General features: G+C 45.4%; 1 protein-coding gene across 1 annotated transcript in view; it reads right to left on the bottom strand.

Moving 5' to 3' along the window:
- The window catches only part of NEXMIF (neurite extension and migration factor), a 119415-nt gene that overhangs the window by 68913 nt on the left and 22593 nt on the right, over positions 1-27909 (bottom strand). The window contains exon 2 of the mRNA XM_078147736.1: positions 23412-23547. The gene's annotated coding sequence lies outside the window, so the exon portion shown is untranslated. The remainder of the gene's footprint in view (positions 1-23411; positions 23548-27909) is intronic.

The following is a 27909-nucleotide window of genomic DNA, read 5'->3' as shown; positions in this document are numbered from 1 at the left end:
CTATGACCAGGTGGGATTTATACTGGGAATGCACAGCTGGTTCAGTATTAGGAAAACTATCAGCATAATTGACCATGTCAATAACAAAAAACAACAAAAATCATATGATTATCTTAATGGCTGTAGAAAAAGATTTTGACAAAATACATCACTCATTCCTATTAAAAACACTAGAAAGCACAGGAATAAATGGAGCTTTCCTTAAAACAATAAGCAGTATGATTGCATATATATAAAACCTATTTAAAATTCTTACCTTTTTAGGGAGGAGGGCAGGAAGGGACAGAGAAAATTTAGAAGTCAAAAAAATTTTTAAATGAATGTTAAAAATTGTCTTCACATGTAATTGGAAAAAATTATAAATAGTATCTATCTAAAACCATCAGCAAGCATTATCTGTAATGGGGATAAGCTAAAAGCCTTCCCAATAAGATCAGGAGTGAAGCAAGGATGCTCATCATCACAAATATTATTCAATTTTGTACTAGAAATGTTAGCTATAATATGAGAATAAAAAGAATTATAATAGAAGGAATTAGAATAGATAATGAGGAAACAAAACTATCATTCTTTTCAGATGATATGATGCTAGAGAATCCTAAAGAATCAATTAAAAAACTAGTTGAAATAATTAACAAATTCAGCAAAATTGCAGGATATAAAATAAACCTTCATAAATCATCAGCATTGCTATATATTACCAACAAAGTCCAGCAGCAAGAGATAGAAAGAAAAATTCCATTTAAAATAAGTGTAGACAACATAAAACATTTGAAAGTCTACCTGCCAAGACAAACTCAGGAACCGTATGAACACAATTAAAAACACTTTTCACACAAATAAAGACAGATCTAAACAATTGGGAAAATATTAATTGCTCATGGGTAGGCCAAGCCAATATAATGAAATGACAATTCTACCTAAAATAATTTAATTATCCATTGCCATACCAATCAAACTACTAAAAAATTATTTTATAGAGCTAGAAATAAATAATAAATTTCATCTGGAAGAACAAAAGGTCAAAAATATCAAGGGGGCGGGAAGGAACTTACAGCAAGTTTCTCTGATAAAGGCCTCATCTCTCAAATATATAGAGAGAAGTGAGTCAAATTTATAAGAATACAAGTCATTCCCAAATTGATAAATGGTCAAAGGACATGAACAGGAAGTTTTCAGATGAAGAAATCAAAGCTATCTATAGTCATAAAAATGCTCTAAATTATTATTGATTAGAGAAATGCACATTAAAACAACTCTGAGGTACCACCTCATACCTATCATATTGGCTAATATGACAAAAGGAAAATGACAAATGTTGGAGGGGATGTGGAAAAATTAGGACAATAATGCACTATTGGTAGAGTTGTGAACTTATCCAACTATTTTGGAGAACAATTTGGAACTATGCCCAAAGGGCTATAAAACTGTGCATACCCTTTGACCCAGCAATATCATTACTAGGTATCTATCCCAAAGAGATTAAAAAAAAGGAAAAGGACTTATATTTACAAAAATATTTATACCAGATCTTTTTGTGGTGGCAAAAAATTGGAAGTGGAGGAGATGCCCATCAATTGGGGAATGGCTGAACAAGTTGTGGTTTATGATTGTGATGGAACATTATTGTGCTATAAGAAGTGATAAGCAGGATGTTTTCAGAAAAATCTGGAAAGATATGAACTGAGGCAAAGTGAAGTGAGCAGAACCAGGAAAACATTGTGCACAGTAACAGCAAAATTATACAATGATCAATTGTGAATGACTTAGGTATTCTCAGAAATAAAATAATGTAAGACAACTGTGAAGGACTTGTGATGAAAAATGCTATCCACCTCGAGAGAAAGAACTGATGGAGTCTGAATACAGATCAAAGTACACTTTTTTTAAACTTTATTTTTCTTGGTGTTTCTATGAGGGGGGTGTCTGTGTTTTTTTTGACAACATGATTAACATGAAAATTATGTTTTGCATGACTGCACATGTATAACATATCAAATTGCTTGTTTTCTCAATGAGGGGGAAGGAGACAGAGGATGAGAAATAATTTGGAACTCAAAATTTTTAAAAGTGAATGTTAAAAATTGTTTTTACATGTAATTAGAAAAAATGGAAGATTGAAAAAAGAATACATACATTCAACAGAGACATAGAGCACAGAATGTCAAAGCAGGAAGGGACTTCAGAATGAATGAATGATCATTTATTAAGTGCTTCCTATGTGCAAAGCAGTACACAAACAGAAAAGTGAGACAGTTGTCACCCTCACAGAGCTGGCCTTAAGAGGAATGGGATTTTCTCCTTTCCCAGACTATTTGCTTCACCTTATTCCCTATCTCACAGGAGTTCTTAACTTGGGCTCTGTGACCTTGCTTTTTTTAAAAATATTTTTATTAAGGGGCAGCTAGGTGGCACAGTGGATAGAGCACCAGCCTTGGATTCAGGCAGACCTGAGTTCAAATCCGGCCTCAGACACATAACACTTACTAGCTGTGTGACCCTGGGCAAGTCACTTAACCCCATTGCCTAGACAAAAAAAAGACAAAAAAAAATTTTTATAAGGGGCACCTAGGTTGCTCAATGGATAGAGCACTGGCCCTGAAGTCAGGAGGACTTGAGTTCAAATCCAGCCTCAGACCAATCACTTGACACTTACTAGCTGTGTGACCCTGGGCAAGTCACTTAACCCCAATTGCCTAAAAAGGAAGAAAAAAAAAGAAAAATTTTTTATAATTGTATGTCAACATAATTGGTTCCCTTTGTACTCCTATGTATTTTATTGTGTGCATTTAAAAACATTATGGGGCAGCTCGATGGAGCAGTGGATAGAGTACCATCCTGGAGTCAGGAGGACCTGAGTTCAAATCTGGCCTCAGACACTTATTAATTGTGTGACCCCTGGCAAATTGCTTCATCCTGTGTGCCTCAGTTTCCTCATCTGTAAAATGAGTTAAAACAGGAAACGGCAAGCCACTCCAGCATCTTTGCCAAGAAAACCCCAAATGGGGTCACAAAGAGTTGGACATGACTAAAATGACTGAATAACAGTAACAAAATACATTATTCTGAGAAAAGGCCAACAAGCTTTACCAGTCTGCTTAAAGGGTCCTGGATACAACAAAGGTAAAGAATCCTCTGTTCTAGTATATAAGTGTTATTTCCACTGGCCCTTTCAAACTCAAAATGAGCTAAAGATGCCAGTTTCCAGAGGGCTCCAGCAGGTAATCAATCATCTGATACATGCTGGCAGATCTGGGCTCTGATAAGGCACTGGCCCTCTAAGAATTTAAAGGGTGTATAGCTACCCCTTTTGCCCAGCCTCAGCAGCCTAAAATTTCCCTCTAACCCAAGCTACTGGGCTAATCGTCCCTAGCTACCCAATGTGGCTGTCTCTGACCCTGTGCTTACTTTGTAGCCTGTGGCAAGGTCTGTCCCTGAGAAGTTCAGGGGCTTCCATATACTCTGTTTCCCCTCTTGTAAAATGAGGGAGTTGGCTTAGATGACCCCTTTTAGCACATCCCCAAATCCTGGCTTCTGCCTTTCTGTTCACTCTCACCCTGAGTTTCTGTTGCCTAGTGTCTCCCTCACTAACTAAATGCCCCCTGTTAAAGGACTGGTATTGAGATGCTGTGGTCTTGCCCACCCCTGCTGGCTAGCTGGCATCCCTCAACTGCTAGTCATGAATGAGAGGGGTCAGCCAGCCAGGTTACTGCAGCCCTTTGTTAATCCCAGGTCACTGACTAATTCCCAGTGGCCCAGCACAGCCCTGTTTGTTGGCTCAGTGTCTAAGGACCATAGCTCAGCCCAATACCTATGCAGAGATAGTGTTGGCCACAAAGGAACCTGAGATAGAGTAAGAATGAATGAGGGTAGGTCATCCCTGCTACTGGAGACATGTAGATATCCTAGTGATGGGTAATAGCATGTTAGGATCCTAGGATTTAGTGACATAAAGTCCCTTGGAGATCATCTAGACCAGTTCCCTCATTCTATCAAAGGGAAAACCCAAGGTCCCATGGATCACCTTCACCTTTATTTGGAGAAGACACACTCACTATAATGACAAACTATCTGAGGCCCGATTTCTATGTCAAGGAAGAACTGAAGGTCTCAGGCATGGCTGAGAAATGAGGCCAGGAACACATGAGGCATTCTCTTTAGAAAGAAAACTAGAAATAACAGATGAGGAAAGTGAGGCTCAGAGAACTGCAAAAGTTAGAATCCTAACCGCTGTCCTCTTACTCCAAATACAGTATGTTACCGTGTGGCCAAAGATTTGGGGGTCCTTCACTCTATATTTTCCAAGCCCCTTGAAAATGGTTGTGTCTGTGCTCTGGACTCTCGGAAGCCTGGCCCAGCTGCGCACGGCTATCATCTGAACGGGGACTGCTGATTTGCCTCTCTAGGTGTGTGGAGCTCACTCTGAGAAATAGTCAATGCAATTAAATTCCAATACAAAGAAAATAATTTGGACTTGCTCTTTGGTGCTCCTTGTGTCTGAAGAAGCCAAGTTGTAACATGTCCTATTGTAACAGTCCTATTGTAACACGATTTGTTGCTATGAAGATCTGGTCAAGCAGAATGATTCAAATCCTGGCTAAGCTACTGATTGGCCACACTAACTTGGCTAAGTTACTTCCTTAATCTTGACTTCCCTCCATTTTCTATTTTTCTCTGTAAAGCAGGAGGGTTGCACAAAGGGCCCTTCTTCCTGAAAATCCTATTTGAGAATCCAGAAACTGGAAGGGGCCTTGGCAGCTGCCTGGGATACTCTACCTTGGGCAAGTCACTTCTCCACTCTAGATATCAGTTTCCTCATCTGTAAAATGAGGGGGCTGGGCCTGCAAGATTCCTTCCAACCCCAGGCCTATGATCCAACCCAAATCTTAGCAAACATCACCTCTACAATTATTTGCCATAGCCTGTAAGTGGCATCTTCCTTCCAACAGTCGTGCTGAAGATCCTGCCTACAGCCCTCTTGTTGTCATTCTCTATACCCCCAACATATATCCCCATACTTGCTCTTCCTCATCCTCACCTCCACCTGTAAAAGGGAGAGCTAAGATTCTATGATCTCAAGCTCCCATAAGGCTCAGCTTGTGGGCTATCTCCAGTGGGATGAGGCCTTTCCTGATTCCCCCTCACACCTCAACTGATTGTTAGTGTTCTTGTCCTCCTCAGATTAATCTGCAGGCAGTTTTCTGTTTACCTATTGTCATGGAAGCTCCTTGAGATCAGGAATGGGTTTTTGGATTGTTTTTGTATCCCCAATGCCTAGCACAGGGTTGTGCCCAGAGTGGGTAACAACAGACCAAATTGGACGGAAGGATTGCCAGTAGAATTACCTCCATTTTGCAGATGAAAAGCCTGAGACCCAGAGAGTTACGATGACTTGCCCCCAATCACACAGCTACTAATTTTCAGGCCCATGTGAACCCACACTCCCAATTTCAGTGAGAAAATGGCTGAATTCTTCAAAGCCAAAGCTGAATCTTTTCCACCCTCTAGGTTCAAGGCCATATTTAGAAAGTTACATCTGGGGGGAGGGAGGAACAGAGAGAGAGGGATTTTTTTCCCAACAATATAGAGCTTCCGCTGTCTCCAAGCAGCCCAAAGTGGACAGCTACTTCAATATTCTTCTCTGGCCTGTCTCCTTACAATTTCCTTTTCATTTGACCCCTGACACTTCCTTAATTGCTTTTCAGAGACACCTGAAGCCTCCATGTTAACCTGATGGCACTTCCACAAATGCTCGGGCCCTCCAGCCCAGATGAAGCCTGCATGAGAAAGCCAGCCAACCAATCTCTGCTGGAGATGACTCATGTAGCTACCTCAGTTTCCTGTTTCTCAGTTAAGGCTCCAGACTGGATTTTGTGGCACTAGAAATAGAGTGCTGAAGGTTAACAATGTCTTTTCAGAAGCTGAGGTTGGTTTCTATGCAGGGCAGACCAACAGCTGGGCCATCTGGAAAATGAGAAGGTAGGACTAGATGTGAGAGAAGAGAGAATGTCTGCACTGGAAGGGCCCCTACAGAACACCTAGTGCAACCCTTTCATTTCAGAAAAGGAAACTGAGGCTCAGACACACAGAGGGACTTCCCTAGGGTCATACAATCTGGCAGTGGCAGAGCCTGGACTGGAACCCAGGTTTCAATGAAACAATCACTATTTAATATTCACTAGACACCAGGCTTGTCCTGACTCCAATGTTCCTCCCAAAGGACCTGAAGTGTGCAGCTGGCCCCCTCTCCACTGATCTAAGTCCTACCAGTCTTTCAGGTATAACTAGAGTCCATAGTGATCAGGCCTCAGAGACCTTTACCATTTTCAGACCATTCTGATACTCACTGTCTTGTGCTAACATTGCAGGGTTTGTCTCTCCCACTGACTGGGAACTCCTCCGGGGCAGAGACCCAGTAACTCCCATAAGCGCCTGAGATAGCACAACACTGGCCTGGTGAACTGAACTGAGCTGATGCTGAATGCAGCCCAGTCCCAGGTTTGGGGCTGTGGCAACATGAAAGCAGGAGGGCTCAGACAAGATGTAGCAGGGGCCTTCCTTCCTTTCTCTAGCTTCTATAAAGAACAATGGCTAGAAATGAATAAATGAAAAGGCCCATTTTCTTGTAAGTCACCAAAGGACCAGGAAAGCCCTGGAGAGGTCATGTGGTTCATCATTCTGCCTCTAGGCAAAACACATCTAAACCAGCAAATCAGGAACAATGGACAGCTGATTGGCTTATCTAGGCAAATGAGAGCCAACAACAGCAAAAAAACAGAACAGCTGGGGAAGGGAAAATGAGCCCCAAGATTTAGGAAATGCTTCAACACCTAGCATGACACACATACCAAGTGTGTTATCATTGTTTGTTGAATTGAACTGATGGGACCTAGGGACCATCTAGTCCAAGTCCCCTATTCTACAGATAGGAAATTGAGGCCCAACAAGGGAAAGTGACTTTCCCAATCATTTACACTGAATTAGCCAGATGGGTTGTCTACTTTGATCAAATTCACCAAAAACCTGCTCAAGTCTGTTACAGATGGCTGGAGCAGAGCCACAGCTATATTGCCACAGGGTGATGGACAGCCAAGCCAGGGGAGCATCTTTTGAGGAATGTATCATACTGAGAAACCTGTCTGGAGGAGAGATGTTGGGGAGGGGAGAGGGGGAGGCTGTTATGTAGAGTCAGAGTCTGATAATCAAGACCCAGAGAGCACAAATAAAGGACAAGAACTAAGGAAAATCCAGACAAGGAGTAACTTGGCCCAGTGAAGCTCAAGGGGCCAGGCTGGGGATATGATATAGGCAGGACTTAGAATTGAAAGGGACCTTAGAGACCATCATTTACAGAAACCCCGGGAAAGGAAATGACCTCCCTAAGGTCACTCAGATCTTAAGTAGCAGGGCCAAGATTGGAACTCAGGTCTTTCATCCCAGATGGAGAGCTCTTTCCACTGTACCACACCTGTACTATCTGGGTCCATCCCGAGTTGCAGCAAGTTAGGAGCGCAGGTGCTGTCTCCTGCTGTGCAGGGGAACCAGCCTCCAAATGCTCCTCAGGCTGGCACAACCAGCTGATCAACTCACTTCTACTTCAGACTGCGGGATTCAAGGGAGGTGCATTCTGGGAAGGCTGGAGGCCTGTTTCATAAATCTGATCAGCCTATACTTGTTGGGGGTGGGGAGGAGAGGGGCAGGGCGCGGGGCATTTGGTGAGGCAATGGAGACCAGTTAAAATTGGGAGTTGGGTTGCAGCTGGGGTGCCTGAGGCACTTGGTTCTGGGCCGCCTCCTCCTCCTCCTCCTCCTCCCTGGACAACATCCTGGTAGGACCTGGGAGCGTTCACTGGGGGTCCTTGTTAGCTGCAGGTCGTGGTTCAGATTGCTTCAGACCCAGCCCTCAGGTGCCTATCTGAATGATGCCAGCTGAGGCTACCCTTGAAATCTCATCCCTAAATAAGAGGGCCGAGAGAGAATTGGAACGGGAGGCCAGAATTTATGACATCAGAGAATCGCTTACAGAGACCAATCCAGAAAAGGGAACCCGGTAATGCTGGCGATCTAAACGTGGCAGGGGGAAAGAACATGGGTTTTGGATGAAATCCTGGCTCCAACACTTAGCAGCTGCGTGGCCCTGGGCAAGTCACTTAAATGTACTGAGCTTGTTCCCTTACCTGTAAAACAGGGATAGCCACCATGTGGCCAGTACACAGGAGAGTCACTGAAGCCTGAGTGTCTTCCCCACTGACACATTCCACATTCTGCCTATTCATCATGAGAGCTGCCATTTCCATTTACCAGAGAGGGTCAGGATTGGCCACTGGTTGCCCAGCAAGTTGGGGGGATGAGAATTTCAGACTTCCACCTACCAACCCAGCAGGGTCTCCAAGCTGGAGTGCCCATCTCTTTGGCCAGCATCTTTGCTGAGGTTTTCCCTGCCCATGGTGGTAGCAGCAGCAGCCTCAGCCTCAGGAGCTAGCAGTGCAGAAGCCTGCCAGTCCCTTCCTGCCTCTCTGCTGTCAGCACAACAAAGTAGTGGGAGCTGCTTCCAGCGCCCAGCGCTCCCCTCGCCAACCCGTGTTCCCTTGTGCACCTCTTCTCTCTCTCCTCAAACCTCGCCAGCTGTTTCACTTTGTTCCCTCAAAAAACCAATCTGCCCATTCCACTTTGCTTTCCTGTGTGCACGTATTTGCGTGAGACAGAGTTGGGGGGGGGGGAGAAAGAAAGAAGACAGCCAGGGCTTTGGAGCTCCCATCAGCCCCACCTTTGTGTCACAGTGCAGATGGCAAGGGAATGAGGGACAGAAGCAGACAGACAGACAAACCAATGCGGAGCCAGAGAAAGGGAGAGGCCTGCTCTTTACCAAGATCACCAACGCTTGCCAGGGTTTTGCAGGGCTGAGGGAGCCATGGCCGTCTGTACTCTATTCTTTTCCTCCTCTGCAATGTCTCTCACGTTGGGTCTGTTTCCACGCCCCTCTGGCCTATCTTGCACACTCTGGCCAGATGAATCTTCCTCCAACTCCATGATGTCATCCTCCTGCTCCTACCGACTCTAGCATCTCTCCTTGGCCCATCAAAATCAAACCTGTCCTCTAATGCCCAACTCAAATCCTATCTCCTCCAGGAAGCTTTCCCTGACTACTCCCACCCTGATGTAGCATCTTTCCTTTCCCTGAAATTCTCTTGCCTTTGTGGTTGGTACTAAACAAGCGGGGCAAGGATATAATAATGTCTTCCATTCTCTGCTCTGCTTTACGGCAGGCTTGGCCAAATCCTGCCCGCCAGCTTGTTTATGTACTGCCCCCAGTACAGTAAAACTTTATTCACAGATGTAAAAACTATTCGTAGCTGGTAGCTGCATAAAAACAGGCCGTAGGCCATAGTTTGACCTGATTTATAGGCTCACTAAGTTTGAAGTGATCCTAGAGATTGAGTGCAACCCTCCCCGAGACACACACACACATACACACATACATGCACACACACACACACACACACACACACACACACACACACACAATTTAGAGAGGAAAACTGAGACCCAGAGGGGGAAAGTGACTTGTGCCAGGGTCACACAGTCTAGGGGGCAGACCTGGCATTCAGAGAATCTCAAGAGTAGAAGAGATCTCAGACACCATCTACTCTATACTGTACCTAAACAAGAAAAGCCATGGCAACGTACTTCACAAGGGATCATCCAGTTTCCACTTGACTACCTCCAGTGATGGGGAACTCACTATGTAATGAGTTAGTCCATTCCACTTTGGGACAGCTCAAATTGTTGGTAAGTTGTTCTTTACATTGAACCTAAATCAACCTCTCTGCAGTTTCCATCTACTACTCCTCATTCTGACTTTTGGGGTCAAGCAGAATAAATAATCCCTCTTTCACACAACGGCTCTGAAAATACTTGAATATAGCAGTCATGTCCACTGCTTACTCCCTTCTTTTCCAAGCTAAACCTAGGTCTTTAGACCTGGGTTCTTTCTACTACATTAGATTATGAGCATTCCAAGGGCAGGGACTGGAATGCCTAATCTTTTGCACCTCCAGCAGAGTGCCTAGGCACAGTGTTCCTTATCCTTGGAGGTGTTCAATCAGGGTTGGGTGACTTTTCATCAGGGACACTAGACAGGCTTCCAGCTTCAGGGAGATTAGACGACCTTGAAAGTCTGTCTCCTCCAATTTGGAGATGCCAGATTTCTAATACTTGTTGATCTCCTTGCAAAACAACTCCCCTGTGTCCTCTGCCATGGGTTGGAGGCCAGGCTCCAGGTTCTGGGACTGATTTCCTTTGGGGAATGTGGAACACAGATTACCCAGTTTATACTTGGAAATGCTGGGGGATGTAGACTTGATTTCCATCTACATTTGTTACATTTTTGCTAATTGCCTCAAACACTCTTCCGCCACCCAGCCAGCCTGCCTTAATTACTCCTGGGCATTCTTGCGGGAGCTTCACTGAGGAAAATGGATTCTAACTACATTCAAGTGATGTAATTGCAATTGGCCTTTGCAGCCAACGCAGGAGAAGGTTGGTTTTGTCTTTCCCACTGTTATCTTTAATCACAGTTTCCAAATCAAGGAGCCCAGGGAAAGTAAGGTGGCATTGTATAAATACCCAGACGCATCAAAGCTGGCGCTCCTCACTGACAGGCCCAGGCCCCCACTGGGAGCCCCGCCACACCCTCCAGATGGTGACTGGGGCAGGGTGGGGGCTGGGCTGTCATTGCTGCCAGGCTTGGCCCCCCTTCCCTGGGCATGTTCCCTGGGATCTGAAGAGCATCTCTGAAGACCAGAATTAAGCTGAGCCATGCTTGCCACACCGTGGGCCCTTCGGTGTCAAGCACATTGCTGGGTGCTGGATCCCAGAATATCTCTCAGGGCTGAGCACTGTGGAACAGTGGAAAGAGCACTGCCTCTTAAGTCAGAGGCACTGGGTTCAAATCTTGCCTCTGATGCTTCCCGTCCACGCCACCCAACCTCCCTGGACCTCAGGTTCCTCATTGGAATGGCCTTCTGAGGTTCATCATTTCCATCTCTAGATCTATGACGTCATGTGCGACCTCAGACAAGTCATTTCACCACAATGGGGATCAGTTTCCTCCTCTGGAAAATGAAGTTGTACTAGATGGCTTTCAGAGGTTCCTTCCAGATCTAGACCTGTGAACTTTGAACTATGTAGGCAAAGGAAGCAGCTGCCCATACAGAGATACTGAAAGGATCACGGGCCCATCAGATTCAGGGGCTTTAGACATCATCTTGGTCCAACTCCCTCATTTTAAAGAGCAGGAAATGAAGCTGAGAGAGGGAAAGTAAATCTGTCCAAGGCTACATAAAAAGTAGCAAAATCAGGATTCAAATCCATTTCTGATGGAAAATCCAGGACTCTTTGTGCTATATCATAATGCCTTTCATGCAGGGGAAGGGAATCTTTGGGAAAGCCATAGGTCTATAGGTTAAAAATATCAATAGCAACCAAAGTAAAAAATAACTGAGGATTTTTTTTAAGAGGGAGAGAGAAAGGTAAAACAAACAAAATTAAGAATTAAGAACATGTAACGCAATAAATACTCCCTGGTAGCCAAAGCATGCCCTCAATGTTTGCCTAAGGATAACAGATGAAAATAGCAATTAAGCACCGTCTGTGTACAGAACCCTGTTTGGGCTTCTGGAGGAGCCCCAAAGCTTAGATGAGGCCTGGCCCCTGCCCTCATGTCTGGGAGGAAGGGGCTTAAGACACCAACACCTGTTAACTTTGTTTTTGTTGTTATTGATTAGTCATTTTCCATCATGTCCCACTCTTCATGATGCCTTTTTTGGGGGGCAGAGATACTGGAGTGGTTTGCCATTTCCTTCTCCAGCCCATTTTATGGATGAGGAACAGAGGCGAACAGAGTGAAGTGACTTGCCCAGAGTCACATAGCTACTAAGTGTCTGAGGCCAGATTGGAACTCAGGAAGAGTTTTCCTGATTCCAGGCCTGGTGCTGTATCCACTGCAGTACCCCTTAGCTGCCACATTAACTATCATATCCCAAATGACTCTGATAAATGCTTTGGACAGGAGCAAACAAAGTCTGGCCTGAGAGAGAAGGAAGGTCATCAAAGATAAGGGGGAGGGGGAGCTCCCTGTAGGGAGTGGGAATTCTGGAAGTCTCAGGAGAAACCTCAGAGATGTTGAGAAGGTAGAATTGTCAGGACATGATCACTCCCTGGGTCTTGAAGGGAAGGGAAAAAGAAGATACTGGAGGGCATGAGAGACCAGGTGACTGCCTGATGAAAGGAAAATATCTGCCTCATTTCCTCATCTTGGCCTTTTTTTTATTTCCTCTAACAACCAGGGATCCTTAACCTTAACCTGGGGTCCATGGGTAGATTTCCAAGATTTGAGAACTTGAATGGGGAAAAAATGACATCCTTTGTCATCTTGTGTATGCTATTTTCTGCATTTACAAACATGATTCTGAGAAGGCTTCACCAGATGGGAGTCCATGACAAAATAAAGGTGAAGAACCTCTGGCCTAGTCTAAAAAACAGATGAGTAAACATTGCTCACATTTATTATGAGAAGTTGTGTTGATTCTACCTAACATTTGCAAGCAGGATGCTTCAAAATTCATTTTCAAAGAAGAAAAATCCATCTTCCTGCTCAGCAAAGTTGAAAGGGTTGCATCATATCCCATAGAGGAGATAAGCCCGTCTGCTCTCACAAAGTGTCATCCCTACGTGGGGAGCTCCTATGGTACTGCCACTGAAGACTTTAAAAGTTGGGTTGTTTTCACAATAGGTACTTGCCCTTTGGGTCTGAAGAGATTAAGCCAAGGAGCCAATACATGGGCCACAGATTCCCCATCCCTGGGTTAAGACTCCGAATTACCTTATTAAAATGCAAATTGTATGTGGGAGGGGACTTAGTCCAAGACTTTTCCAACCCCGTGAGCTTGAATTAGTCTATCTCTTAGACTAGGAGGGGCCTGAGGGAATGAGAGACAGGGCTGATACATTTTGACTGGGAAAGGGGAAGATCTAAAGTATGGGGTGCTGCCGAGGCAGCCCAAGCACTATGGGAAGCTTAGAACAGCCATCGAGGAAAGGGTCATTACTGGAAAAGGATCATCAGCAAGGAGAGCTGAAACTGAAGCCATTCCTCCCCCAACTTCACAGCCAACACTGCCCTCCCGCCCACCCTTCCTGCGCAGGAGCCTCAGGAGGCATTCTGCAGAGCGCCAATCGAGGGGACAGAGGGAAGCAGGAGTCCTTGTCCAGCTTTTCATGTTGCTAGCATGTGACAATAGATCATCAGGGCTGTGTGTATGAGTGATACTGCAAGAAAGGAGGGGGGAGGGAGATAGGCAAGAGAGGGAGCAAAAGATGGAAAGAGGCAGGCTGTGTATATCTGAGCTTCTCTTGTGTTACTACCTCTAGCCAAGAAGAGCTTTGACGGGATCCTTGGCAGAGAGGGAAGCAGAGACAGTGGAATATTAAACCTCTGTGAACCCTCTTCCTTATCCTATTTGCTGAAAGGACAGACCAGATACAGGCTGCATTTGGAGAGAGCCCAGGGCAGTGGCAAGAACCCAGATCTAGCATCAGAGGAACTGGGCTCCAATTCTGGCTCGTCTCTGATCGTGGCAGGTCACTTGCCTCCTCTGTACCTCGAGGAGTTTCCATCTCTATAAAATGAGGGGATTCAACTCTAAGTTCCCTCCCACCTCTCGATTCTGTGATTCTCCATTGCACCGACTAATGTTCCTTTGCAACGGCTTCACTGGATCATAAGAGCCAAACCTCAGCCTAAAAGCCCAATGTCCTGCCATAGCATCATCTGGCCAATGGCCTTAGATGCAAATCTGAGCCAGGACTTGAACCGTAGCAGCATTAACTCCCCAGAGCATGCTCACTGTTGCCGTGTTGCTTAGCTCATCAGTATAAACACTGTTGCTATGGAACTAACTGCCCCCCTCTAACATTGTTTCACCTAACACTGTTTTCTCAGAATCCAATTAGTGAAGGTAGGCGGGATATGCCTGTACAGAAAGGTCTTCATCTCAAGTAATAGCCAAAGAGAACCTACAGTGGGCTGAGGGCAGCTGAACCAAACACTGAGAGAAACAGCCGTGGATTTTTCTTTGTGTGAATGTTTATTTTCTTTGTTCCCTGGGGGAAGGTGTTGAGACAAGAAATCTTAGTGTACAAGAGGGAAAAAAAAGGAAACCAGAAGATAACAGCCCACTGGAAGTATAATGTCCAGAATGAGGAAAGTATTCACTATGTAATCTTGAACCAATCACTTAACCTATGCCTCAGTTTCCTCATCAATAAAATGAGAGGGTTGATACAAAGAGAAACAATACCAATGAAGAAGAAATTGGAGAGCTGTCTAAAGAGCCCGATGTGGATGCACAGGGAATTCATCAAACAATTTTGATTTTTAAAAGACATATTCAGAGGATGGAAGCAAGGCCAAGTAGTAGAGAATGAATATGAGTGTGGCACAATCATGTCAGAACAGTGTTCGGAGCACTAAAACTTCAAATGAGCTGAGGCTGGCAACAAAAGCTAAGAATGAGAAAAGGCTCATTTTTTACAACTACGTTGAGGGGAGAGGGGAATTTTTCATAGGAATAGGACTGCTGCTCAGATTGAATGGGACAATGATAACAGATGCTACTAAGAAGGTAAAACTACTCAAGTCTTCCACTGCTTACATTTTCCCTGCCAGGAAGAATGATTTGGAGACTGGAAAAGTTGGAACAAAAGCAGCTGGTAAGGAAGCGCTACCTAAGATAACTAAGGAGATTACAGGAGAGCGCAATCCAGCTGCACTGGACAAGTTCAAGGAGTCAAGCCTAGACAAAGTACGGTCCAGGGTCCTGATCACGATAGTGGAGAATCCTGATTTGCAAAGAAAGGAGAGAACCTGCCAATGAGACCAACTTTGAGTTCTGGCAAAATTCTAGAAAGCATTATTAAAAGGATGCTTAGTGGACTTGGAGAAAAGGAAACAGAGATCACCAGGAGGCTGCGTGGCTTCAAGAACAGGTTCTCTCAGACTAATCTCATCTCCTTCTGTGGCATTAGCCTGGTAGCTCAGGAGAATGCTGTGGATCACGTCTACTTAGGTTTCAGCAAAGCACCTGGCAAAGTCTCCCACTGTTCCTTCAGAAAGGATAGAGCGATGTAGGCTAGATGACAGTGCAATCAAGGTAGATTTGGAGCTGGTTAAATAGTTGAACCCAATATCTAGCCAGAAATGGTTCAGTGTCAGCCCAGAAGGATCTGGGCTTGGCCCTGTGTCATCAAACACTTTTATCAATAACTTAGTGGAAGACAAACATGGCATGCTCGACAAATCTGTAGATAAGAAAAAGGTAAGGGGGATAGTCAACACACTGAATGACAGTTGGGGTCCAAAGACATCTCAATATGATAGAACATTGGTCCAAATCTAATAAGATGAAATCTCATAGGAATAAATGCGACATTCTCAATTCAAGCTCAAAAAATCAATCTCAAGAGGCCTAACTACCTAGCAATAGGCCTGAAAAAAAATCTGGGCATTCAGGTAGACCACAAGTCAACAGTATGACACACAGTCAAAGCAGCTAATCTTATCTTGGTTGCTTCGTGAGAGGAATACTGTCCAGGACGAGGTGGCAATAAAGGGTCCTGCACTATTCCCCGCCCTGAGGAGACCTCACCTAGAGTACTAGGCTCAGTTCTGGGCACCGAGTTTTAGGATAAACAAGTCTGGAGCAGGTCCAGAGGAAAGTGACCGGGATGGATAGAAGGCTTGAAACTATTTATGAAGATTAGTTGAAGAAAGTGGTGAAATTTAAACTGGAGGGCAAACGAAGCAGAGGAGAGGTCCAGGAGAACTGTTTCCATGGATCTGAAGGGCTTTTGAAAGACAGACTTGTTTTGCTTGGCTCCAGAAGGAGCGGAAGCTGCAGAGAGACAGATTTGGGCTGGGTTTAATAAGGATCTTTCTAACAGAAGTCTAACAATGGGAGAGGCTGCACCTCGTGGCTGAGCGAGCTCCCTTGTCACTGGAGTTCAAGTAAAGGCTTGGATGTGAGGGCATTCTAGAGGGAAGTTGAGCCTGGGATATAGCTAGCCTAGCTAGCTGCCTTTGAGGGTTTATCCAACTCTGAGATGCCTTGAGCTGCCAAGATAACAGGGCAGTAAGCCTCAAGATGAAGGATGAGGCATTTTTTTTTTGTTTTTGTTTTTATTTTTTTTAGGATGAGACATTTTAGGGCTCAAAATGTACAGCTGGCATTAGGAGGTTAAGGAGAAAGGGGCTGGGATAGGGGGGTATGTGGGGGTGGGAAAGGTGTAACTGAGTGTGGGTTTGCCCATAAAGGGGAGGGGAAGGTTCCCCCAAAGACTCCAGTGTTGAGGTGATTACTCCCTCCCAGGCTTTGTGTCTGCCTTCTCCACCCTAACCCACCTAGTCTTTTCTCAGAATCCCAGGACCATGCAGGAAACCTAAGATGTGCTAGGTGCTAGAGGAAATACCAATTTGAGATAAGACATAATCCCTGCCCTCATGGAATGTGTAATCTAGTAGGGGGATAAAACACCGATAACTACAATATCTGTAAAATGTGGATAATAACATTGACTTCTCAGGGTTGTCATAAGAATCAAATTTAAGCAAAACACTTTGCAAACCTTAACGTGCTATCCAAATATGAGCTATCATTATCATCATCATATACAATAGCCCAAAAGTGCATTAGAGAGACAGAAATCAAACTGCTGTGTGAAGTCTGAAGCGGAAGGGAATCACTGAATGGCAGGAAGTGGGAAGAGGAGGCATTTCAGGAGGCCCCCAGATAAGGAGGGAAAGGGAGGCCATGCCAAGTATAGAGAACATCTTGAACTGAGGTAGAAGAGCTCATAGGGTATTGGGGGCAGAAAGGAGTATCATGTGACTAGAGTGCAACCTGAAATAAGGCGGGAGAAGGGGCCAGATTGTGGAAGAGAGCTGCTGTCCTTTACTTGAGAGCAATAGGGAGCCACTGACAGTCAGTCTTTGAGCAGTGGACTGAAAAGACTGATAGGTGGGGAACACTGATGATTTTGAAAGCTGTACAGTGAAGAAAGCAACGGCAAGAAGATCCAGGGGGACGCTAATGAGGGGCTGTACTGGAATGGTGGCAGCGGGAAAACGGGAAGGTAAGCATGTGAGAGATATTTTGGAGCTCCAAGTGTGTGTTCCTTCCCCACTCCCATTCGGAGAGTTATGGGGAATTCAAGTCCCCAAACTCCTCTGGTCAGGCCCAATTGCCAGTTCCCTCCTGTGCATTTCTCTGATCTCTGCCTTGCTCTGCCTTCCACGCCAGCCCTCCTGTGTTGCTGGGATCAAGCCCTTTCGTAGCTCTCTACCACTGCCTCCAGTTTGTGCCGACCAAGGTTCCATGTCCTCCTACTGCCACCCCCACAACTCCTCCCTAAGGATCCATGAGAGCCTTCAGATAGGCCATGCTAGCACTTGAAAGAAAGAAGGCAATATATCAGATTGCACACTGTCTTGGGGAGGAGGGGAGGGAGAGGGAGAAAAATTTAAAACTCAAAAGCGTATGTAAGTGATTGTTGAAAACTAAAAATAAATTAATAATAAAAAAGAAAGAAAGAAGGCAAAATACAACTTCCCAGAGCATGAAGCTGTTGTGTCCCAGATTCCAGGGGCCTTCTTGGAGAGTCTTAATGTGGGATAAAGAACAACTTCAAAGTCTTGAAAGTGCTTTCTTTATCCCAGTTACACTGCAGGGTAGGGAATGAAACTGAACAATACATCTTATAGATGAGAAAACTGAGTCTTAAGAGAGGGTGAAATGACCTGGCTAGGGACATGAAAATAAGTGTTTAGAGCTAGGACTTAGGACTCAACCCTTCTGACCTCGGGACCAGAAATATTTCTGTTGTGTCTTGACTAAGAATCTAAGAATCCAACCAAACTGGCCTGGTCTGGATCCCAAGATGTGCCTTGGGCTCAGGCTGTTCTTGGCATGCCCCATTCACCTGGTAGAATTTCTCCTCATCCTTGAAAGCCTACCAGAAAGTCTTTCCTGATCTAGTCAGTAGATCAGGAGAACTTTTCCCCTTCGTCCTTACTTATGACCTGGCTGTGAACCTCCCTGATGTACTTATCAGGTAATGTATGTGACAGTTATCGATATTTTGGTTCTAGCTTCCTCTTGGCCTGTAAGCTCCATGAGTGCTGGGACCATGACTTACCAAAACCTTGTAGCTCCCCCAGTGTCCATCATGGGGCTCTGCACACAACAGGTAAGCAATAAAGGGCGGCATTGAAGAATTCTTCATCTCAATTCCATTGACAAAGACACTAAGGATTCACTATTGTCAGGCTAAGTATTAGCCTCTTTCCCCATCATTAGCTCTATTCTTTCCCAGTGATCACAGGCTCATTGATCTACAGCAGGAAAGGGCATTAGAGGCCACTAAGGCCAATCCCCCTCATTTTACAGATGAGGAAATTGAGGAACAGGCTCACAGAGCTAGTAAATGTCTGAATCAGGAAACACCAGGTCCCATGCTGCCTCTTTACAGTGACCCGTGTGTTATAGAGATAAAGGGAAGTGACTTGTTCAAGGTTATATAACAAGCTAGTGGCTGAGCTGGGATTAGAACCCAGGCCCATTTCTTTTAGCAGTGTTCTTCTCTCCCAAAGCACACCACTGCCTTAGGCCCTGAAATATGGGAGCCATAGCAAACTGACTTTCTCTAGTTTCATTTGGGGGTACCTCCCTCACTTTATTATGATGTGTGCTCACACCTTACTGGTAACCTCAAAAAAAGATTATCAAGGTAAATCCTGCAAGTGTAGACACATGGTTTGCAAAGAGCTTTCCTCACAACCATCCAGGAATTATTCTTATTTGACAAATGAGGAAACTGAGTATTGATGAGGATGACTATTTGCCCATAGTCACACAGCTATGTGAGCTGGGGGATTAGGCAAGCCACTGCTTCCCTTCATGTACACAGAGAGAAAGGAGCTCTGTATGGGGGTGAATATGTGTGTCATACACATGCATGCAAGTGAACACACACACACACACACACACACACACACACACACACACACACGATTCCTGAGAAATAATCTTCAGAAAGGATTGGACTGACCCAAATCCTATCTGGCCACAAAACTTTCATTGCTTCAGCCTACAAAACCTAGAACTTCATCACGACTCTCTCCACACATCCAAGCATGGTGAAAAGAATCTGCAGCTCTAATGTTCTAAGGCCTCCCAGCTCAGAAATTCTGTTCTAAGCTGTACCACCCCTACGCCCAGCACAGACATAAAATGTACTAAACCCCTCAGCTCTCTCAGCTCTGAAATTCTCTAATCAAAGGTTCCTGCCAGCTCTGTCACTTTTTGTTTCAACATTCTATGTTCTAAGATCCATCCTAGCTCTAACATTCAATGTTCTAAGCAGCTCCCCAGCTTTGACATTCCATGTTCTGAGGCCCCTTACGATCCTAACATTTTAGTTCAACATTGTAGCTCAACATTCTATGTACTAAGGTCCCCTCTTGCTCTGATGATGAATGCTGTAAACACCTCCCCAGCTCTTACATTCCACATTCTAAAGTGCCCCTCTCCAGTTGTGATATTGTGTGGTCTAAGGTCCCTCCAAGCTCTGACACTCTTTGTTCTAAGATCCTTTCCAGTCCTAACATTCTCTGTTCTAAGGTCCTCCCAGATCTGACACTCTATGATTCAACATTCTATGTTCTGAAGTTTCCTCTAGATTTAATATTCAGCGTTCAAAGCACCTTCCAAGCTTTTATATTTATTCCATGTTCTAAAGGACCTCCAAATTTTGACATTCAATGTTCTAAGCACCTCTCAATATCTGATGTTCCTTATTCTAAGGTGCCCCTCAGTTCTGACATTCCATGATCTAAGGTCCAGGCCACCCCAGCTCTGACATTTTTTGTTCTAAGATCTTTCTCGGTCCTGAAATTATCTGTTCTAAGCTCATTCTTAGCTCTGACGCTATATGTTTCAACATTCTATATTCTAGGGTCCCCTCTAACCCTTCAATCAATGTTCTCCTCCCCAATAAAGTGTCCTCAACCTCTGACATTATGTGTTCTACAGTGCCCCCAACATCTGAAATTCTTTGTTTGAAGGTCCCTTCCAGGCCTGATATTCTCTGTTCCAAGGAACTTCTAAGCTCCAACGTTCTTTGTTTAAAATTTCTATATACCAAGGTCCCCTCTAGTTCTGATATTTGATGAGGAGAAGGATGATAATGCTGATGACGATGATGATGTTCAGTCGTTCGGTCATATCTGACTCTCTGTGACCCCATGGATCACGGCGTGGCGGACCCCTTCTATCCTCCACTATCTCTCAAAGTCTGTCCAAAATAATAATAACAGCTAATAATAATGGTAATAGAGGCAGCTAGGTGGCACAGTGGATAGAACAATGGGCCTAGAATCAGGAAGATCTGAGTTCAAATCTGGCCTCAGATACTTGCTAGCTGTGTGACCCTGGGCAAGTCACTTCACCCTGTTTATCTCAGTTTCTTCACCTATAAAAAGAGCTGGAGAAGGAAATGGCAAATCATTCCAGTATCTTTGCCAAGAAAACCCCAAAAAGGGGTCATGAAGAGTCAGACATGACTGAAAATTACTAAACAACAACAAAATAACAATAATAGCTAAAATTTATATAGCACATACCAAGTATCAGGCAATGACCTAAGGACTTTACGATTATCTAATTTAATCTTCAAAATAACCTTGTTCTCATTTTGCAGATGATGACACTGAGGCAAACAGAGTTTGTTAAAGCCTGTGAGGTGGCATTGGAATTCAGGTCTTCCTGACTCTAGGCCTGTAAACTCTATTGACCAGGGCACAGAGCTTCCTCAATGTCATAAGCACCTCCCCAGCTCTGACATTCCATGTTCTGGGGTATGCCTCATCTCTGATACTCTCTGCATTCTAAACTCTCTTCTAGCACCAACATTAAGTGTCCTAAAGCACTTTCCAAGTTCTGACATTCTTTGTTCTATGGGCTGCCCAGCTCTGACACCTTATGTTTCCACATTCTATATTCTAAGGACCCCTCTAGCTCTGTCAATCAATGTTCTAAGGAGCTCCCAAGCTCTGACACTCTATGCTCTAAGATGCTCCCCATTTCTTCCATTCTGTTTTCTAAAGTCACTCCCAACTATGCCACCCTTTGTTCTAAAGGTCCTTCCAGTTCTCATATTCTCTGTTCTAAGCCGTATGCCAGAATGGATACTCTATGCTTCAACTTTGTGTATTCCAAGGCACCCTCTCGCCCTGACTTCAATGATCATGACGACAATACTAATACCAACAGCTCATGTTGACAGGCCATTTAATTTACTAAGTGCCAGGCACTGAGATAAGGGCACTACAATCATCTCACTTAATCCTCACAATAACCCTGTGAGACAGGTGCTATTGTTATTACCCTTCTACAAATGATGAAACTGAGGCAAACTGAGGTGAAGAACTTCAGGGTCATGCAGGTGATAAGGGTCTGAGGCTGCATTGGAAATCAGGTCTTCCTGACTCCAGCCCTGATAATTCTGCTCAGAAGGCCACAGAGCTTCCTTGAGGCTCTAAGCACCTCTCCAGCTCTGACATTCCATGTTCTACAGTTCCTTCAGCTCTGACATTCTATTTGTTCAACCTTCTATGTTCTAAGGGCCCCTTGAGTTCTGACCATCAATGTTCCACTGAGCCTCTAAGTTTGGACATTCACATTCTGAGGTACTCCCCGCATCTAATATTCTGTGTTCTGAAGTCCCCACCTCCCAGCTATGACACCCTTTGTTCTAAAGTCCCTTCCAGTTCTGACATTCTCTGTTCTAAGCTGTATGCCAGAATGGACGCTCTATGCTTCAACATTCTACATTCTAAGCTTTTTTCTAGCTCTGCTGTTCAATTGCTGCTGCTGCTGATGATGATGATGATGATGATGATAGCTAATATTTATATGGTGCTTACCATATACCACACAAAAAGATTATAAATGTTTTATAATTAATACCTCATTTTAACCAGAAAATAACCCTGTCAGACAGTTGCTATTATTCCCCTCATTTTGCAGATGAAGAAACTGAGGCAAACTGAGGTTAAAGGACTTCCCCAGGGTCACACAGCTACTAACGGTCTGAGGCTGCAATGGAATTCAAGTGTTCCTGCCTCCAGGACTGCAAACTCTACTGACCAGGCAGGCCAGAGCTCCCTCGATGCTCTAGGCACCTCCCCAGCTCAGATATCCCATGTTCTGAGGTGTCCCCCAGCTCTCACACTCTATGTTTAGGTCCCTCCTAGATCTGACACTCTGGTTTACAACATTCTCTATTCTAATATCCACTCTAGCTCTGACATTCCACATTCCATGTTTAAGGATTATTTCTAGTTAATGATTCCATTCCTGTGTAAGTGAAATAAGCAGGCTCAATCACAAGAGAAGCCATTCTGAACACTTGTAAGAAGCTTTGGCAAGGTCTTGTGAAACGGGGGAAAGAAAGATGTGACAAAGCCAACTCCTTGGGAATATCAGGCCTTTCCCTTGAGGGACCACCTTGGGTTAGGGCTCCAAAAAGGCCCATTTGCCAATGATGCTTTTGTCTTTTCTGGTAAAACATGTACGTGAATTCCAATATGATAATATACACAGACTTAAAATGAGGAAGACCTGAGTTCAAATCTGGCCTCAGTCATTCACTATCTGCATGACAATAAGCAAGTGGCTCAGCTCTCCTCAGCCTCAGTTTCCTTATTTGTAAAATAGGGATAATAATAGCCCCTACCTCCCAGGGTTTTGATCAGGCTCAAATGAGATAATAGTACATAAGCTAACTGGTGCAGTGGATAAAGGGGTGGACTGGAGTCAGGACCTGAGTTCAAGTTCTGCTTCAGATACTCACTAGCTGTGTGACCCTGGGCAAGTCACTTAACTTCTGCCTGCCTCAGTTTCCTCATCTGTAACATGAGAATAATAATAATAGAACAAGAATAGCTGCCGAAGTTGTTGTGAGGGTAAAATGAGGTAACATTTGCAAACCTTAAAGCATTATATAAATGCTGGTGATTACTGTTGTTGTTTTGCAAGTTTTTAAAAATAAGATGCAAAACCAGGCTGGGGTCTCTAGCCAAGTTCACAATTATTTCCAGTGATAGGGAATTGGAAATTCACAAGCAATCTGGTAGGGCATTGGGTAAGAGCGCCATCCCCCCAGGGGGATTCTGAGTCTCAAATGAAATAACATAATTGAAGCACTTTGCAAACCTTAGCATGCTCTAGAAATTCAAGCAGTTTTCAAAAACAATCCAAACACCCCATTTTATCTGACCCAAGCTGCTTAACTTACAGGCTGTGAGAGCTTAGGCAAGTCAGCGCCAGGCCTCAGCTCCCTCCTACACAATGGCTTGACTCTTGTGGCCTGGTACAAATCGGGCTAGACGTTCGCTGCTGTGGTCTCTGCCAACTCCAGGGATGCTAGGATTCTGTAAAACAAAGAGTTTGGAGCAAATGACCTCTAAGGTACCTTCCAACACAATCATCCTACATCCTAAGAGCACATATGGGACAGGGAAATGTTCTAAGTTGCCTTCCAGCTCTGCTGTTCTCTGCTCCGAGATCTCTCCCAGCTCTGACGTTCTATGTTCTCTAATCTCTCCCAGTTCTAATGTTCTGTGCTCTAAGGTTCCCCCCCACACTCTGCTGTTCTCTGCTCTAAGACCCCACCCAGCTTGGCCATTCTAAGCTCATGTGCAATATGGTTGCAAAGGTGGCTGGGGCCTTAGACATCTGGCTAAGGGGTTTGTCTTTGAATCCCAGAGTCAACAGGGAGCCACTGGAGTTTATGGAATAAGGGAGTGCCATGGTCACAGAGGTGCTGCAGTTGTGAAGGGGAAACATCAAGTCCCATAGAAATGGAACTATGAAGACTAAGAGAAGGGGAGTGGATTCAGGCTCTTGGGATATCATTGGGATCATCATTTTAAGGCATCCTTCAGTTGGAAACCATTCGCTGTCCCCAGAGGGAGGCCAAATCCAAAGTTTGCTAGTAGGGCTGGGGATAGGGAAGGTGGTGGGAAGAAGGGGGAAGGGCAGGTTTATCTAGGAGAGTCACAGACCTTAAAGGGTGAGAGGGGCATCTAGTACAATCTGCTCATTTATAAAGGAAGAAACTGAGGCCCAGAAAGGCAGGTGAAGTGACTTATGAGTAGGAGAGTAGGAAGCTAGCACCAAAGGCTCCCAGCTCCAATCTCCTTACCTTTCTACTATCTCACAGAGCTGCAGAGGCCCTTAGCAATCAGCTAATTCAGTCACTTACTTTCACAGCTGGGGAAGTGAGATTCAGAGAGGGGAAGAGACTAACCGAAGGTCACACAACTAATGAGCAGGGCAAAGGCAGGACTCAAATCCAGGTCTTTGGGGGGTTTTAATTTTTCGTTTTTTAAAAAATCCTGAGGAGCAGCTAGGTGGTGCAGTGGAGTTAGAAGGACCTGAGTTCAAATCCACCTCAGACACGTGACACTAGCTGTGTGATCCTGGGTAAGTCACTTAACCCCATTGCCTAGCCCCCCCCAAAAAAAAGCCTGACCCTAACAAACATCAAATACGGAATCCAGGGCTTCTGCTGCATAGTCTAGCCTTCTTGCCACCACTCCTGCCCTCCCCTCCTCCCTGCCTCCACCACACACCCAACCTCTTCCCCCCTCCCTGTTTCCCTCTGGGCAGCCTCGGTCTGGGGCCCAGAGAGATCCTGTGGTGGCAGCAGCGGCGGCTGCTGCTGATGCTTGCAGCCACACACTGGAAATCCCAAGCCTCTGGGCCAAAGCACATGTAATGCTCAGAGCTACAGAAAGACAAAGGGGCCGGCGGCAGCAGAGATATGTCTAATCACCAGGAGAGACAAAGTCCCCTGGAGGCCATCTCTGCCAGCCCAGCATGCACCCCTTTGCCGCTCTGCTGCAGAGTGTGCCCGAAAATCCCGGAGCGTGCTGCAGCCCAGACACATCCCAGAGGTACCCGGAAGGGCCAGATGCACAGGGCAGACTGGTGGGAATCGTTGTCAGAACTCCATTTGATACAGCTCTTCACAGTTTACAAAACACTGTCCTCACAACATATGAAGGAAAACGATGCTGCCTAGCAGACAACATGGGCCCTGCCATGACGGCGCTAGTGAGCTCCCAGTCCAGTAGAGGAGAAAGAGGACTAGCCTTGGCATCCACAGACCTCTGTCTGCCAGTAATCCCTCCTGGCATGCTCTTGGCCAAGCTGGACTAACGATAATAGCTTTCCTTTCTCTAGCTCTTTAGGGAGTACAAAGCACTTTCCTCACAATGAGCCTGCGAGGAAGGCAGTGCAAGTACTATTGTCCACATTTTACAGTGAGGGAAACTGAGGCTCAGAGAAGTAAACTGCCACAGCCATATGGCTATGGCTATTTAAGTGCTGGAACTGGGAATTCTCACCCAGGTCTCCTGGCTCCCAAATTTCCCAATGCTCTTGCTACCACCCTAAACAAGGTTTCTTCCAGAGCTTACATTCTATGAGCCCTTAAGTCACTAAGATTAGGACTCCCTATGAGAACCAGTTCTACTGAAATCCAGTCACTTGGTAATGACTCAACTTCAGGGCTTGATAGAAGTCCTGCTAATCATAACTCTCTGCAGGTTCCTACCCATATAGCCAGTGATTTCCTGCCTTCACTCCAGAAGCAGTAGCAAGAATGCCTGAGAACACATCACCCTTCCTTCTAGCCCATGCTAGCAGAGAAGGAAGTTTCCCAGAAGCCCCTGCTCCAGCTGAGACTCAGATATGGCGCTTAATAAACATTCGATGACAGCTCAAGATAACCCATTGGTTGAAAATTCCAACACTGTCAAATGCACCCGGGGTTCAACGCTAATAAATCAGGCAACCTCTGTGTGAGTCTGTCACCTGTCATGGGGAAAGGATTAATTGAGGCACAAGGGAATGTCTGTGCTATGTATCACTTACCCTAGGGCCTACAAAGCTAAGGTCAATTCAACGGGGACATGATTACCGACCTGGGCATCAATAAATGTTGCTTTGGCAAACCCTCCAACGGGAGGTGCTGAGACTGTCGTGTAGACAACCTAGTGAGAAAACCACCCCAGCCCACTGCAGTGTTTGACAATGCTGGCACCTCAGCCTCCTCATCAATTAGCTTTCCTACCCCATCCCAAGGGGCCCAGTCCAAGTGCCATCTCCTCCAGGAGGGCTTCAGTGACTACTCCAGTCCACAAGGATCTTGACCACTTTGGTCACCACTCATCTGTCACTTGTATCGGTTGCTGTTGTGTGTGTGTGTGTATGAAGGCCCAGAGGTCAGATCGGGTAGGGATCTTAGGGCATAGAATGTCAGAGTGAGGAGGGATCTTAGAAAAGAAAACAGCAGAGCTGAGAGAAGCCTTAGAATGTAGAACATAGAATTTGGGGCCAAAGGGAACTTTAAAGGATAAAGCACAGAATGTAGTCCAAACTCATTTTGAAGGAGAAAACTGAGGCTCATAGAAAGTCCTCCTTCACAAGCCACCGTCCCACAGCTGCTGAGTCGCAGAGCAAGGATTCCCAGCGTGGACTCTCAACCCTGTGCTCTCCCCAGTACCTACAGGCCTTCCCCAAATTCAGGATCCTCCATGTAGAAAAAGCAACCGGGGAGGACACGAGAGCACCATCAGTCTCATTACTTCTCCAGGTATTTTACAGAGGAGCCGGGAAATGACACACAACCACCACCTTCTCTATCCATTAATAATGCGGGCTTCTGCCAGACAAAAGAGGTAGACCATGTGCTCTAATTAGAAAAGCTTGGAACAGCCCAAGGCCGGCATTCCCCTCCTTCCCAAACACACACACACGCACACGCGCACACACACACACACACACACACACGCACACACACGCACACGCACATACACTCACAGCATTCCCCAAGAGGAGGGCCCCTCATCAGCACCAACCTCGATTTACAAACCCATTACCAAAGCCCTTATTTCCTAAATGCCTCTGACAGGAGGAGGGGTCTGAATGCACAACTCCGAGGAACACAGCAGCCAGCTGAACATGGAGCACAAGCCTGTTTTTTCCCCTCTACAGCAGAGCAGCTGTTTCCACTTAAGCTGAGCACATTTCACTGGATGAGGAGAAGAGTAAGCCATGTGATGGTTACATTCCCCCCCCCCAGCCCCACCCCACCCCCAAGCTCTAGTTTCTGACTGCCTGAGCAATCTAATCTCTCCTGCAGGTTCCCTGCATCAAATGCTATTCTCTGACCTGACGTATGTGACCTACCTGGCTGATCGTGGGATATCATTTTGGGGATTAGGCCTCAGTTTCCTCATCTGTCATATGAGGGCACTGGACTAGATGGTCCCTAAGGTCTCTTCTGACTGTAAAAAGTCTGCGTTCTAAGCCTATTCCAGTTCCAGCATTCCACGATTCTAGGATGTCAATAGGTATAGCTCCCTGACTGTGCTGGACAGCTCCCAGTGCTAGGGAGCTAACTCAGTACAACATAGCCTTCTGCCATCGCTCTTCTCTCCCCCTAGGCAAGAGTTAAAATTTTACCTACTCAGAAACAGAGCAGAGAAACGCAAGGTCTGATTTTTCTCTACAACATAAGAAAAGCTAGCAGGAGAATCAGGGCTGGATTTGCCCACCGCCTGGAATAGAGGGACAATATTCCCTTTCCCTCATAGCTGAACCTCCCTTGAAGCCTCTTAACAAATTGGTCGACCCTCAGTGCTTCCCCCCCACAACCTTCCCTGTGCACCAAAGGATGGGGAACATCTGGGCCCAGGAAACCATAGCAGATCCAAGCTCTCAAC

The sequence above is a fragment of the Phascolarctos cinereus genome, unplaced genomic scaffold (assembly GCF_003287225.1).
Source record: "Phascolarctos cinereus isolate Bilbo 61053 unplaced genomic scaffold, phaCin_HiC Scaffold_8;HRSCAF=390, whole genome shotgun sequence".
Lineage (NCBI taxonomy): Eukaryota > Metazoa > Chordata > Mammalia > Diprotodontia > Phascolarctidae > Phascolarctos > Phascolarctos cinereus.
Note: the sequence above shows the minus strand (reverse complement) of the source record. Positions and strands in the feature narration are given on the sequence as shown.